We start from the raw sequence: 14,952 nt of genomic DNA, 5'->3' as shown, positions 1-14,952 counted from the left end.
AATTAAATAAATCTATTAGGCTGTCATAGCAAGTTTATTTTCTAAAGAAATGACAGGCTTGATTAGTAAGTATGCCCTTTATCTGTAAGGTTCTTATTTGTCTACCATTTCACAGCAAGCAATTCTGATGAATAGTGCAATTAACCTTTGCGTTATTAAAACAATTAATTGCAAAAATTAAAGACATGACAGGGACAAAATATTAATGCATAAATTATTAGGTTCAGAAATTATAATTATTAATCCATGTATAGTAATTGTAGCATAAACAATGAACAAGTTGTATGCTAAAATCTGTGATAAAAATTTTTTGCTTTTCACTTATTTTACAGACAAAGGGTGAATATTTTATGCTGGACATGAATTCTAAAAGAAACTATTATCAACATACAAGATATGAAAATACAGAATTCCAAAATATTACTAAAGATCTAAACACATAAATTAGTGTGTTTTTCAAAATAAATATCTTTTGAGGAATCAGTACTATGCTGCAATGGATTGAACCACTGCCTGCAATGCCAGCATACCGTAAGAGCTATGACTCCAGTCCCAGTTGCTCAGTTTCCAGCTCCCTGCTAATCTCCTGGGAAAACAGCAGAAGATACCCTGCTGCCCACAAGGAGACCTGGATGGAGTTCCAGGCTTCTGGTTTCAAGAGGGCCCAACCCCAGCTGCTGCTGCCATTTGCGGAATGAATCAATGGATGAAAAACCTCTCTCTCTTTCTCTCTTTGTCTCCAACTCTGCATTACAAATAAATAAATATTTTTAAAAAATCCTGGTGATATATAAAAGTGATGCTATGCTGATGTGTAACAAAATATTTATTTACTTACTTAAAAAGCAGAGCCACACAGAGGGAGGGAGGGAGAGAGGGAGAGAGAGAGCAAGGAGTTTGATCAGAAGTAGAGAAGCCAGGACTTAAAGAAGTTATATGGGATGTTGACATTGCAGGCAGCAGCTTAACCCACTGCACCACTATTCTGGCTCTCTGAGCTTCTTCAAAGAAAACGTTAATTCATTTATATTTAAACAACCACATAGATTTCACTCTATATATAATTCTCCTTTCTTGAACAAGATCCAGAGTTGAGTCACTGATAAGACCACAACAGGAACGAGCATCACATTTCTCAATGGCATGTATTAACCAATGAAAATGCTGCTCTTTCCACATCTGTTATCCTATTACACCTAAAAAGATCTTGAGTCAAGTCAAATTTCAGCTCTTCCTAAGTATGATGGCCATGACACTACTCATACGAAGATTTTACCTGCTACTTATTTGTATATAAGGAATATTTTTCTAACCTAGCAGTGGACTCTGAAGGCTTAACAGAAATCATCCATACAAAACTCAGTCCCATACTGGAGCCACTTTATAATTCAACCTAAAGAAGGAGAAGTAGCTATTTGTCACAGTACTATTTGAATACTCTGTCTATCATGCCAAATTTTTAAACTATTCAAAATAATAAGGTACTTTTGTAATAATGGTACTTGTGAATGGAAAATGGGATGAAAAAATATTCTGACTTGAGTATGTGGTTGAAAACATAAGAAGCTGTAAAGTAACATTTTTAGTAGGTAAAGAAGCTGACGTATTGCTAGGATGATGGATAGAAGGACAGACGGACCAACAGAACAAATGGATGGATGACGGATAGACATATGGATGCACAGAACAGATGAGAAAATGCATGGAGAGGAAAACTGCCGTGTCTGTTCAGAACCCACATGAGTGAGGTGGAAAACTGCAAAATCCCTAAGGAAATGATGAAAATCATAGCCAAAATTATAATGTTGGAACAGAAAGAAGAGGTCAAAGATGCTTCTGACAGCAAAAATCCTCTAAGAAGCTGGGAATCAAAAGGTAACATTGTGATAAATAGAAGCTGACAATGTGATGGTGTCGATCTTGTGACAAAGAAAATGAAAATGCTGGCAGAATCAAGTGTTGATACTAACATGGGCGAGGAAGGTGCAATGGCTAAAATCCTTCAGAAAAACCCCTAAAATTAAACTCGCCGTTCTGGTCAAAAATAAAGATCTGGAAAAGGAAAGAGAAATGTTAAAGCAAGAAAGACTAGAAAAAAGAACACTGGTTGGTGAGATGTGAGAATGGGAAATGATGTGCAGAGTAAAGCCAGATGTTGTCAAAGACAAAAAAGGAGAAAGAACTCTGCAGAGAAATACAATGTGGGCTGCAATTATTTAATGCTGTTCAGAAACATTAAAACGAGTGTTGAAGAAAAGGGTAATGAAGCTGAGAAAGCGAGCTAAATTCATATCAACTGTTTCCAAAAAGATTCCGTTAAGTATTCTGAGAGGACGTGGTGGGAGTACAATGAAAACAGTTTCACTGGGAAGAACTCAAAAACCAAACAGATTTAAGGGAAATGAGGAGAGGGGCCGGGACAGTGGATCCCATGTGAGGGTTTCATCATGTGAGCACCTCTCAAAGACTGGGACAAGGAAAGAGACAGGCTAGATAACTACAGACCAGGATCTGAAAACGTTACTGACACATAAAGCAATAGAGGAAATACATTTGGCAATCAGTTTATTTTTGCTTACAAAGACATTTCAGCTGGTGCCGCGGCTCACTAGGCTAATCCCCCGCCTGCAGTGCCAGCACACCTGGTTCTAGTCCCAGTGGGGGCACCGGAATCTGTCCCGGTTGCCCCTCTTCCAGGCCAGCTCTCTGCTGTGGCCAGGGAGTGCAGTGGAGGATGGCGCATCGCGCTGATCCAAAGCCAGGAGCCAGGTGCTTCTCCTGGTCTTCCATGGGGTGCAGGGCCCAAGCACCTGGGCCATCCTCCAGTGGCGGCCATTGGAGGGTGAACCAACGGAAAAAGGAAAACCTTCTCTCTCTCTCTCTCTTACTGTCCACTCTGCCTGTCAAAAAAAAAAAAAAAAAAGTAAAATGAACTCTTTGAAGCTAATATCTCTTTGCCTTCCAACATAGAGAGCACATATCTGTAGCTTGGGAATGATGGATTTTGCCCATGTTTGTAAGATGTTCAAAAAAACCAATGCAGTAAAATCAGTATCAGTATTTTTTTAAGGACACACAAAGTGTATATTGTATTGTTTACATCGTATCCAGAATGGTCTCACTACATGGAAGTGATTGATGAAAAATATTTTTAATTAGGTCAGCATTTTATGCTAGCAGCATAGTAGAGTTCAGCACATGTATTGATTGAAAATATTACTTGTCTTAAAAAAGATTTCAAGTTTTTCTCTTTTTTAATTATTCATAGAGTAGAAAATCTAAAATATACAGGGCATTCATCAAGTAGATCATGAATACCCAAATTAATAAAAGAGAATATTCAATAACCACCATGGGTTACATATGCAAATGACAATATTTTGTTTCAAATAGAAATTATTAATTTACTTATGATGTCCTTTTTAGATGTATGATCAAAAGCAGTTGTTATTCATTCCTTTAATTCAGGTGAAGTTTTGGTGAAGGGGCAAATAGAAACAGGTGGCATATGAGATTCCTGGGGCTTTTTGTTCAATGAAGTAGCTCAAGCACAAGAAAACTTTGATCTCTCTGACTTCGTGAAATTCCATGATGAAAACAATGTTATTTCCTTTTAAGTAGGACAAATTAACGATATGATTTTAAGCATAACAGAGTTTAAGGATAAATAAATTATATCACATTTTTCTCATATAACTAAGTTTAAAAGAATACAAGAAAGTTTACAGTATTAGTCATAACAAAATAAAATTTACCAAATACCACAATTCATCCATACAAGAAACATAATTCCATAATGAAACATATCTTTCAGAAAATGAGATTATCACAGTAAAATTACCCTTAACCTGTGTCTGACATTTCCTGGTGCCTCCAATGAAACAGTAAAGCAAAGATTACATAATGCAATGGTGTTATTCCCAAAGCACTTACTATTGATCAGAGTTCTCCAGGGAAATAAAACCCATATAAATATGTGGGGGGAGTGCAGGAAGAGAGGGAGAGAGAGAGAACTATTTATCCATGGGAACTGGCTGTTATACAAGTGGACCTTTTCCAACTTCAAAATGTTTAAGGCATGTTGAGAGATGACTCCACAGGCAGTCCACTGAAGATCAGTAGTATTCTCTTATGACCTTTCACTGGTGAGGTGAGGCCCACAGACATTACAAATGGTAAGTTGTTTCACTCAAAGTCTACCATGTGAATCTTAATCTGATTAATAAACACCTTCACAAAAACCATCTACAATAAGGTTTGCCCAAATCTCTGAGTACTAGGGCCTAGCTTAGTTCATAATAAAAATTAACCATTCACATATTGGACATCTATATTTAAGTAATTCAAACTTAAAGTAATGTGGTTAATGTTACTTGAAAAGCTTTGGCTATCACTTCAGTTTTGAACATGCATGTCTTTATTTTTAAAAATTGTCCAGTCAGGTCCAGCATTGTGGCTTAGTGGTTAAGCCGCTACCTGCAGCTCTGGCTTCCATTATGCTCAGCTGCTCTACTTTCTATCCAGCTCATTGCTAATGTGCCTGCAAAAGCAGCAGAAGATGGCCCAAGTGCTTGTCCCCCATCCCTACATGGGAGACCTGGCATGAACTCCAAGCTCCTTGACTTCACCCTGGCCCAGTCTTGGCTGTTGCAACCATTTGGGAAGTGAACCAGTGGATGGAAGATCTCTCTTGTTCTCTGTCTCTCCTCCTCTCTGTAATTTTTTTCAAGTAAATTAAAAAAAATCTTTGTAAAACTTCTGAAGTCACTGAGTTATAATCAATTGATCATTTTTTCAAGTACAAGAACAATTTACTAATACACTGTATATTCTTTCCTTAGAATCAGCATGGTTCTCTATTTACCAAACAAATGAAATAATAAAACATCTCCACCATTGTTCTTACTTCCTCAATATAATTTAATGTGGTTTAATCCTAGGATAATTTCCACAAATTCACTCTTCTTGCTAAGTTTGTCATGGTCAATAACATTTTAGTTTTGATGTACCAGATTTAGTTTTAAAGTAAATCATTAGGCATCATCACACTAGAATTGTTATATTTAAAACTTAATACTAAATTTCTCATGCAATATTCAAGTATCATTTATATATGTGCTATCTATCATTTCATAAACACAAGCACACACACACATATATACACACATGCTCTCTTATACTGGTTCTAAAACTGCATTTACTTGCACAAAGAAAATGTCAATCATATATATTTATCCATGAAATTTCAGTTTGTGGTTTCACTAATAGGAAAAACACACTAAAGATTTCAAAGAAGAATGTCACTCATTACAGGCCATAGTTGAGAAGCGTGCCATGGTTAGCATTCTACAAATGTGTAATCTTGTTATATTGTGAAATGCTATAATACAGTGCCCTTTTTGAAAATACAGTTTACTAGAGCATGGCAGGAAGAAGGCAGGAGGCCAAAAACTGGAACAGGCAATTACATAACATGAGTTATTTTTCTCATTTTAAAAATAAAATTTTTCTGACTTCTAATCCAATCTTTATCATAATATGTCATGCCGAACACCCCTATGGACATAGAAAATGTGATAGTCATGCTTTACTGCATCCATCTATTTAATTGTTTCTACTCGAATAGTTTTAGAAATTTAATTTGTGATTTTTTTAACTGTTAACTGAAATGTTTATTTCCTATATTTTTCTTTGTAATCTCTTAAACTATTATGAATATGATAGTTTTAGAAATGCTTGCAGTTGAAATTATCCCCATGTTTATTTCTTGTATATCTCTCTAATTTGTTTGGATTTTGCAGGCAGGACTTGGGATTATTCATTTGGTTTCATGAAAAAAATCTACATTGATTGCAAAAGAAAGGATTTTTTTCTTCCACATATCACATTGAAATACGGGACTGTGCTACTACAATATCCTCATTTAAATACTCCATTGTGCCAAGCCAGTCATATCTGGATATCAACTAAATTAAAAAGCAAGTTTTGCTCAAACTTGTGTGCTTTATTAAATTTTATGAAGCTTTTCACAAAAGTTTCAAATATAACATTTGTTAAACAAGGTCTTAATTTAGTAGTTAAGTTTTATTATCCTAATTTTCTCATAAATTTAAAACAATTTCTAGTCAATCACAGAAAACATTAAGTCCTGCAACGTAATCCTCAATGGTTGTGTATATTTTCAGTCCACTAGTTAATCAAAAAATTATTTCAAATTAATGACTTTGTTGGAAATAAAGTCAGGTTCTGCTTTTTGTCTTATATGTTTATCTACATTATTAATCATTAGTCAATACAATCAACCAGTATTTATAAAATAATTTATATTATAGACTTGTATTGCATATAAAAACAGAAAGTTTGAAAATTGAAGTATACTGACATCTATTAGTTAGCACTAATGAAATATGTATTTAGCATTCCTTACATTTCATCCAGTAAGGCATATAATGCTGAAACTCTCCTACTCTCAAGGACTTAGAAAAAGCCCCAGTAGATATTTTACTATTTTGAAATTACTTTTCCTTTTTAGTTAATTTTAAATTCAAAAACCAAAAATTGTGAGGTAGTAATACAAATCGCTTTACACCCATCACCTCATTTCCCCTATTAACATTTCATATTAGTATATTGGTAACAATCATACCCAGCTTTGCCTTTTTTTTAAAAAAAAAAAAAGGTTTATGTATTAATTTGAGAGGTAGAGTTACAGACAGCAAAAGGGAGAGACAAAGAGAGAATGATCTTCCTACTTGTGGTTCACACTCCTGATGGCCGCAAAGGCCACAGCTGCACCAATCCAAAGCCAGGAGGCAGGAGCCTCTTCTAGATCTCCCACGTGGGTGCAGGGGCCCACGGACTTGGGCCATCTTCTACTGTTTTCCCAGGCCGTAGCAGAGAGCTGGATTGGAAGAGGAGCAGCCGGGACTAGAACCAGTGTCCATATGAGATGCCAGAGGTGCAGGCAGAGACTTAATCCACTGTGCCACAGCACTGGACCCCTCCCTATTATTTTTAATCCAAACTATTTTTATCCCTTTGACCCACCCAAGCCTATAGTAATCAACATTTTATGTCCTATTGAGCAGATTGTTTTCTTAAATTTCAGCTCCCACATAGCCAGGAAAACACATGGTATTTGTCTTTATGTATCTAGTTTATTTCACTAAAATCTTTGTCCTCCATTTCTATCCATTTTGCTACGAGTGAAGGAAATTCATCATTTTTTATAGTTGAATTGTATTTCATTGTATATGTATACCACATTTTCCTTAGCCATCCATATAGTGATGGATACTTCGGTTGATTCCCTATTTTGGCTATTGTGAACAGTACTGCTGTAAACATGGTGGAGTAGGAATCTCTGATACATCATTCTTGTCTTTTGTGTATATTCTTAGTACAGGGATTGCTGTATCATATGGCAAGTCTATTTCTAGTTTTTTGACAAGTCTCCATACTGTTTTCCACAGTGGCTGCACTAATTTACATTCCAACCAATAGTGTTTAAGAGTTCCATTTTTTTTTTTTTTTCTACATCTGCACCACTACTTGCTGCTCTGTCTTTTGGGTAAAAGCCATTCTGACAGGAGTGGGGTGATATTCTATTGTGGTTTTGATTTGCATCTCCCTGATGTCTAATGATACTGAGCATTTTTTCACATATTTGTTTGCCATTTGCATTTCTTCTTCTGAAAACTGTCTAAACATGTCCTTTGACCATTTCTTCACTGTAGTGATTGGTTTTTGTTGTTGAGTTTTTCGAATTGCTGCTATATTAGTTGTCGAATAACGAGTGTGCAAATATTTTCTCATTCTGTTAGAAAATGTGAGAGCCATGCTCCAGTAGTCTTCACTCTACTTATTGTTCCATTTGTTGTGCAGGAACTTCTGAATTTAATATAATCCTATTTGTCTAGTTTTACTTTTGTTGCCTCTGCTTAGGGGTCTTATACAAGAAGTCATCACCTATATCAATGTGTTAAAGTATTTCTTCTAGTAATTTTAGTTTCAGGTCTTGCATTTAGATCTTTGATCTATCTTCAGATGACTTTTGTAAAGGAAGGGTCTAGTTTAATTCTTCTACATATGTACATCCAGTTTTGCCAGGATTGTTTACTAAAAAGATTATCCTTTCTCCAATGTATGCTCTTGGTACCTTTGTCAAAAATCAGTTGGCTGAGTGTCCATGGACAGATTTTTGTGGGCTCTCTGTTCTATTGAGTGCTAGATTTTATGCCAGTATGTCACTATTTTAATTACTATAGTTTTGTAGCATGCGTTGAAATGAGGTATAGTGATACCTTTAAAATGATTCATTTTGTTCATCTTCACTTTAGCTAATCTGGGTCTTCTGTGACTGCATATGGATTTTAGGATTATTTTTTCTAATTCTGTATAGAATGTCATTTTTGACAGAGATTGTATTAAACATGTAGAATACTTAAGGCAATCTAGATATTTTAATATGAATTCTTCTAATTTATTATCAAGAAAGTATTTCCCTATTTTGTGTCCTTGATGATTTCTTTAATCAACATTTTATAATTTTCAGTGTAGAGATCTTTCACTTCTTTGATTAAATTTATTCCTAAATATTTGGTTTTTTTTTTTTTTGGTAACTATCATGAATGGGATTTTGTTCTTGATTTTTTTTGTGAGTTTATCATTTATGCATAAAAAGGCTCTTTTTATAATAATTTTTATTTTTTATTCTTTAGAGCAAACACATTTCATGTTTTTCACTTATACAGTTTTAAGAGCATAAACATTCTTCCCTCCCTCCCTTCCTTCCTCCCTAATTCTCATTCTCCCTCCTTCTTTTCTTATGTATCTTTTAATTTTTAAAATTATGTTCTTTCAATTTACTTTCTAAACACAAGCTTAATCCTCCATTAAATAAAAAACTCAACAAGTAGTAAGTGGAAAAACCATTGTTTCTCAAGAGGATAGACAAGGACTATAAGCAATAATCAAATCTCAAAAAGTCAATTTCATTCACATACATTATATTATTATACTCTGTATACTAACTACCACATCAGGGAAAACATATGACATTTGTCTTTTGGGGGCTGGCTTTTTTCAGTAAGCATAATGGTCTCCAGCTGCACCCATTATGTTGGAAAAGAGGATTTCAATCCTTGTTACAGCTGAGTAGTTCTTTCTGATCTAACAGCTTTTTTGTGCAGTGTTTAGGCCTTCCTCCTACAAGATCATATTATCTGCAAACACAGATATTTTCATTTCCTCCTTTCCAATTTCTATACCCTTTATTTCTTTCTCCTAGCTAATTGCTCATTAATTATCCCATTACGTGGAATAATTATCCCATTAAGTGGAAAGTGGACATCCTTGTCTTGTTCCATAAATTTGAGTGGGAAAGGAAATGCCTTCAGGTTTTTCTGGGTCTGTATGAAACTGGCTGTTTGTTTGTCATATATAGCATTTATAATTTTGACATATGTTTCTTCTACAAGTAATTTGTTGACAGCTTTTATCATGAAGGGATATAGATTATTTTTTTTTAAATCATTTACTTGAAAGCCAGCATTACAGAGAAGGAGAGATACAGAAGCAGAGATCTTCAATCTGCTGGTTCAGTCCCCAGATGTCTGCAATGTCCCAGGCTGGGCCTGTCTGACACAGGAGTCGGGAGCTTCTCCTGGGTTTCCATGTGGGTACAGAGGCCCAAGTACTTTGGCCATCCTCTGCTGCTTTCCTAGGCACATTAGCAGAGAGATGGATTGCGAGTGGAAAATCTGGTCTTGAACCAGCGCCCATATGGGATGCTGGCATTGCAGGCAGCAGTTTAACCTGTTACGCCACAATGCTGGCCCAGGATTTGACTCTGATCCATTGCTTCCTATTCATCTTTGCAGATGATCACATGGTGTTTGTCTTTTTTTTTTCCCAGTGATATGATTTATGATGTTTATTGATTTCTGAATGTTGAATCCTTCTATCTTTGGGATAAATTCCACTTAATTGTGATGTATAGTCTATTTGATAGAGTACTGCATTCAGTTTACTAATATTTTGTTGAGAATATTGGCACCTATGTTCACCAAGGATATTAACCTGTAGTTCTCTTTTTGTGTTGCATCTTTGACTTTGGTTTCAGAGTGATGTTGGCCTCATAAAATTTTAGCAATTCCATCTTTTTCATTGTTTTGGAATAATCTGAATAGTATTGGGATTAATTCGCTGTTAAGTGTTATAAAATTCAATAGTAAGGACAAGTCTTGTGCTTTTCTTTGATAGGAGACTTTTAATTATTATTCCAAACCCTTTTCATGTTATGAATCTGTTTAGATTTTCTTTTCTTTTTTTCTTTTTTTGTTTATTTGACAAGTAGAGTTACAAACAGTGAGAGAGAGAGAGACAGAGAGAAAGGTCTTCCTTCCGTTGGTTCATTCCCCAAATGGCCGCTGTAGCCAGTGCTGTGCCGATCTGAAGCCAGGAGCCAGGTGTTTCTTTCTGGCCACCCATGCAGCTGCAGGGGCCCAAACACGTGGGCCATCCTCCACTACCCTCCCAGGCCACAGCAGAGAACTGGACTGGAAGAGGAGAAACCAGGACTAGAACCTGGCACCCATATGAGATGCCGGCACTGCAGGCGGAGGATTAACCAAGTGAGGCACGGCACCAGCCACTGTATAGATTTTCTATGTCTTTTTAATTAAATCTTGATAGGTTACTTGTATCCAGGAATTAATGAAATTTCTTCAAGGTAGTACAATTTGTTAGCATGTACTTGTTCCTAACACTTTTTTTTAAATGATGGTTTGTATTTATGTGGTTTGATGTAATGTCTTTTTTTTATCTTTAATTTTATTTTAGTCGTTTCTCTTATTTATTATTCTGGCTAAATATTTGTCTATTTTGTTGGTATTCTAAGAAATACAGATTTTATTTTGTAGGTTTCTTGTATTTTTTTTTCATTTATTTCTGCTTTGTCTCTAACCTTTTTTCATCTACTGCTAATTTTTTTTTTGGTTTGTTCTTATTTTTCTAAGTCCTGTTCTATTAATTTATTTAAAAGGCAGAGAGACAGAGAGAAAGAGAGAGAGGTCTTCCATCTGCTTATGTCCCCATATAACTTTAACAGCCAGGGGTGGGACAAGGCAAAGCCAGGAGATGGTAATGCAGTCAGGTTCCCTACACAGGTGTCAGATACCTATCTCATTGAGTAGTCACCTGCTGACTCCAGGGTGCATCAGCAGGAAGCTGGAATCAGAAATCAAGGTGGGACTAGAACCTAGGCATTCTGATACGGGATGTGTGCATCCCTCCCTTCTAACCTAAACAGATTTTACACCTAAGTCATAGGAATCAGAGTTTTATCAGATAAAAAATGTATAAAAAAGTAATAAGTAAAAGCAAATGTAAACATAAAAGAAATTGTTTAGGAATATTTTAAAAAAAACTTAGAATGTCATTTAACATCTTAGGTTATAGAATCCAATAACAATATAATAATATGTAGATTAAAATATATAATTTATTTTTCATTTTTGTCATGTTCATTTTCTAGAAATGTGAGCAATATCTCACATTATAAGGTATGTGCACATATATGTGTGTATGTGTGTGTGTATCATGCTAAATTGTATTTCCCATTATGCTATAGTTTTATTTTTGCAACAATTGGGGAAAAGTGTTACCATTATCACTTCTATTTTAATCAAGTCTTTGAACATTTAACTCAAACTTCTCTGCTTATTGTAATGGTAAAATGTTCTTTTGTTCACTTGGTTACACTGAAGACAACAGAATCCTGTTCCCTGTATGGCTCCAAGTGCAATGGCCAAAAGTGAAGTGAAAGCAACTTGCAAAACAGAAGTGAAGAAGCAGACACGGTATTCTAAAGGTTGCTATGATGAGAGGTGGTGAGAGGCACAAAAGAATCAGCAGACTTTATTATCTAAAGCATTTCTTGCTCTATCCCAGTTCTCCTTCCAAATGGAGGATCTACTGATCAGCAGCAGCTTCCGGACCAGCATCCCCAGAGCTCAGCTGTGAACTCATGGGGATGAAGTCTGAGAAGGCGAGTTAACATTCCCTAGGACTCACAATGTCATCGTTTGAAACTCTTTCTTTCTTTTAGTAGAAGCAAGAAAAAGATTGATCTTTAAAGGTTCAAAAAAATAGCTGAATTCTTCTGGACCTTACTAAAACTAAGAAGAAAATTTCTTCATTTTAAGTCAGAATTTTGGAGTAAGTAGCTAAGACTTGCAAGACAGGATGAGAGAGCTATTTAAATTGTAAAGTCCCTGAAGAACAAAACCAGATTTGGGTATGTTTTTAGCAGAAGCCAGGGAGTGACAGTGTGATCCTAACAAGATAGGGAATACACCAAAGGATTAGTTATACACAGCGCACCAAGATCAGTTTTTGCCTGTTCAGTGCAATGAATATCTTAGTTTTAATACAGAGCAGTTATTAATTAGTGGCATAGGATTTAAGAACCTAAGGGCTGTGCCATAACTATGGCTAAGTTATCAACTATAGTCACCAGCAGCACAAGGCAAATACTATAAAACTGTAGGCAGAGTGAAAGACCACAGGGGCAGAAGGGTTTACGATTATTCTGATGAATGAACATTCTATTTTTCTTAATCAACTCTCTATTTCTGAGGTACAAAGTTTCTATAGGAAGAGAGCTTAAAAACAATGTCTGTATTTTACACAAAGATCTTTACAAATGTTTAAAAATCTAAGGTACTAAAGTAAAACAAGCAGTATCAAGTTGAAGGTGACAGCACATGGAGTTGAATCTGGAGTGGAGAATTTTACATTTTTTTTTTAAAGATTTATTTATTTATTTGAAAGTCAGAGTTACCCACAGAGAGAAGAGGCAGAGAGAGAAAGGTCTTCCATCCGTTGGTTCACTCGCCAATTGGCTGCAACGGCCAGAGCTACACTAATCCAAAGCCAGGAGCCAGGAGCTTCTTCCGGGTCTCCCACGCAGGTGCAGGGGTCCAAATACTTGGGCCACCTTCTACTGCTTTCCCAGGCCATAGCAGAGAGCTGGATCAGAAGAGGAGCAGCCAGGACTAGAACCGGTACCCATTTGGGATGCCTGCACTTCAGGCCAGGGTGTTAACCCACTGCGCCACAGCGCCAGCCCCAGAATTTTACATTTTTTTTAAATACTTTGCAGATACAATATTGTCACATGAAAAACAAGAGTGAATAGTCCCTATGTGAGGCCTGATTGTTTCATCAGTTCAAACAAGTTATAAATGACATTTAATAAATCCAGGTTAAGATAGTTGCCAAGAGTATATTTTTTTCCATATACTGTTCAAGATCCTGGAAATTTTGTGAAAATAAAATAAAATACATTTTGAAAAATAAATATATTTTATTAAAATTGATAATTGTTTTACCTGTCTGTTCTAACCTTAATGCATCAGACAAATTTTAAATTTTGCAAATTTATTTTTTATATTTTATAGGTCATAGTTTCTAAAATGAATATTTAAGATAATGTTATAAAATGACATTTAATATCATGAGAGTAAATAGGTATCATATCTACTCCATCAAGTTTTGGAATATTGGTAAAAATCTCCCTCTGCAAACTGGACTATTAGTCATAATTCTTCAGTCTGCTACAGTAAGGCTATATATCTATACCCCTGACATGGTATCATGTTGGGCGAATTATACTGCCCTGCACATTAAACTGTTAAAATACTTAAACCCAAATAAATTTACTGGATCAATGGGATATTGGCAGACGCAACACAACTTGGATTTGTGACAGTACTTGGAGTGCCCCCTGGGATTGGGCATGTCTCCTTGTTCTTTCCCTATCACTATGGAAAGTTGCATTAGTTACCTTGTTGATGAAGGCAGGATGTTAAACTTGGACTCAGCCTGTATCCCAGGCTGACTGAAACTTATATCAGTGAATCCACTGCCATCCCATGTAAGTATAAGTTTACCATGGATTCTGGGCTGGTTTGTAAACCATCATTATTGAGATATTTTCATATTTTTTGGAAATTTTTGTAAAATTTTCATAAAACCCAAAATATATGTTGATAGTTTTGGAATCAGGTATAAAGTACATAAAAAGTATTATAAGAGACTAGGATATTGATGTGGAAATTTTTGGAGAAAGTCAGAAAAATGGTGACATAAATTAAGTATTAGAAAATATCATTAGAAAATATTTAATAAAATGGTGGTGTCATGTGATAAGTTAAAAGAAGCAAAATTCACATAATTGAGAGATTTCATGGCTAGTTCTTTTTGAGAAGGTGCTACAAGAAAGAGATTAATTTAGGAGTCAGTTAACTGACATATAAAATTTATCCAACTTGCAGAGTTGCATAATCAAAGAGTTTCTGACCAGATTAAAGGTGTTTCAATTGTAACAATTTTAAAACCTTGCCACTAACTGGACATGTGTGTGGGTATATATATATGAGGTATATATTTGGTACAGTAGTACATAAGATGTGATGCAAAATCCTTGCTCTGCCATTTGCTGTCCAATTGGTCTTTAACAAGTTATTGTGTGCCTTAGTTGCTCTCTCCTAACTTGGTGTAGCAGGATTATTTTGAGTATATGAAACAATCCAAATAAACTTTGAAAAATTCCTGAAACATAGTAAACATGTGTTATATCTTGTTTATCCAGTAACTATTGTTAGTAACCAAGGAATCATTTCAAAAAGTTGAATAATGGGAGACATAGCATACTTTTTTTTAAAATTTTACTCAAAATGCAGACTACTCTACCTGGATTCTGATAATACAAAAAGTAATCTAATTACTCTGAGATAGACTAAACCATCAGAAAAAGACCTTGTCAGCTACTAAGTCCATTTTCTTTCAAAGAAGCATTATTCATACTATAAAGTTAGAATATTAAGTAAACTAAACACTTAATATACACCCACCAATGCCTCACATTGCAGACTCTTAAAAAATGGA

At 35.3% G+C, this 14,952-nt stretch overlaps 1 pseudogene; it reads left to right on the top strand.

The window, feature by feature from the left end:
- Window positions 1–1,940: 1,940 nt before the first annotated feature.
- On the top strand, window positions 1,941–2,534 carry LOC127490538 (RRP15-like protein pseudogene; annotated as a pseudogene).
- The last annotated feature ends 12,418 nt before the right edge of the window (window positions 2,535–14,952 follow it).

The sequence above is a fragment of the Oryctolagus cuniculus genome, chromosome 6, assembly GCF_051225735.1.
Source record: "Oryctolagus cuniculus isolate XC-2025 breed Fujian yellow rabbit chromosome 6, ASM5122573v1, whole genome shotgun sequence".
Lineage (NCBI taxonomy): Eukaryota > Metazoa > Chordata > Mammalia > Lagomorpha > Leporidae > Oryctolagus > Oryctolagus cuniculus.
The sequence above is the reverse complement of the archived record's forward strand: the minus strand, read 5'-3'. Positions and strand labels throughout refer to the sequence as shown.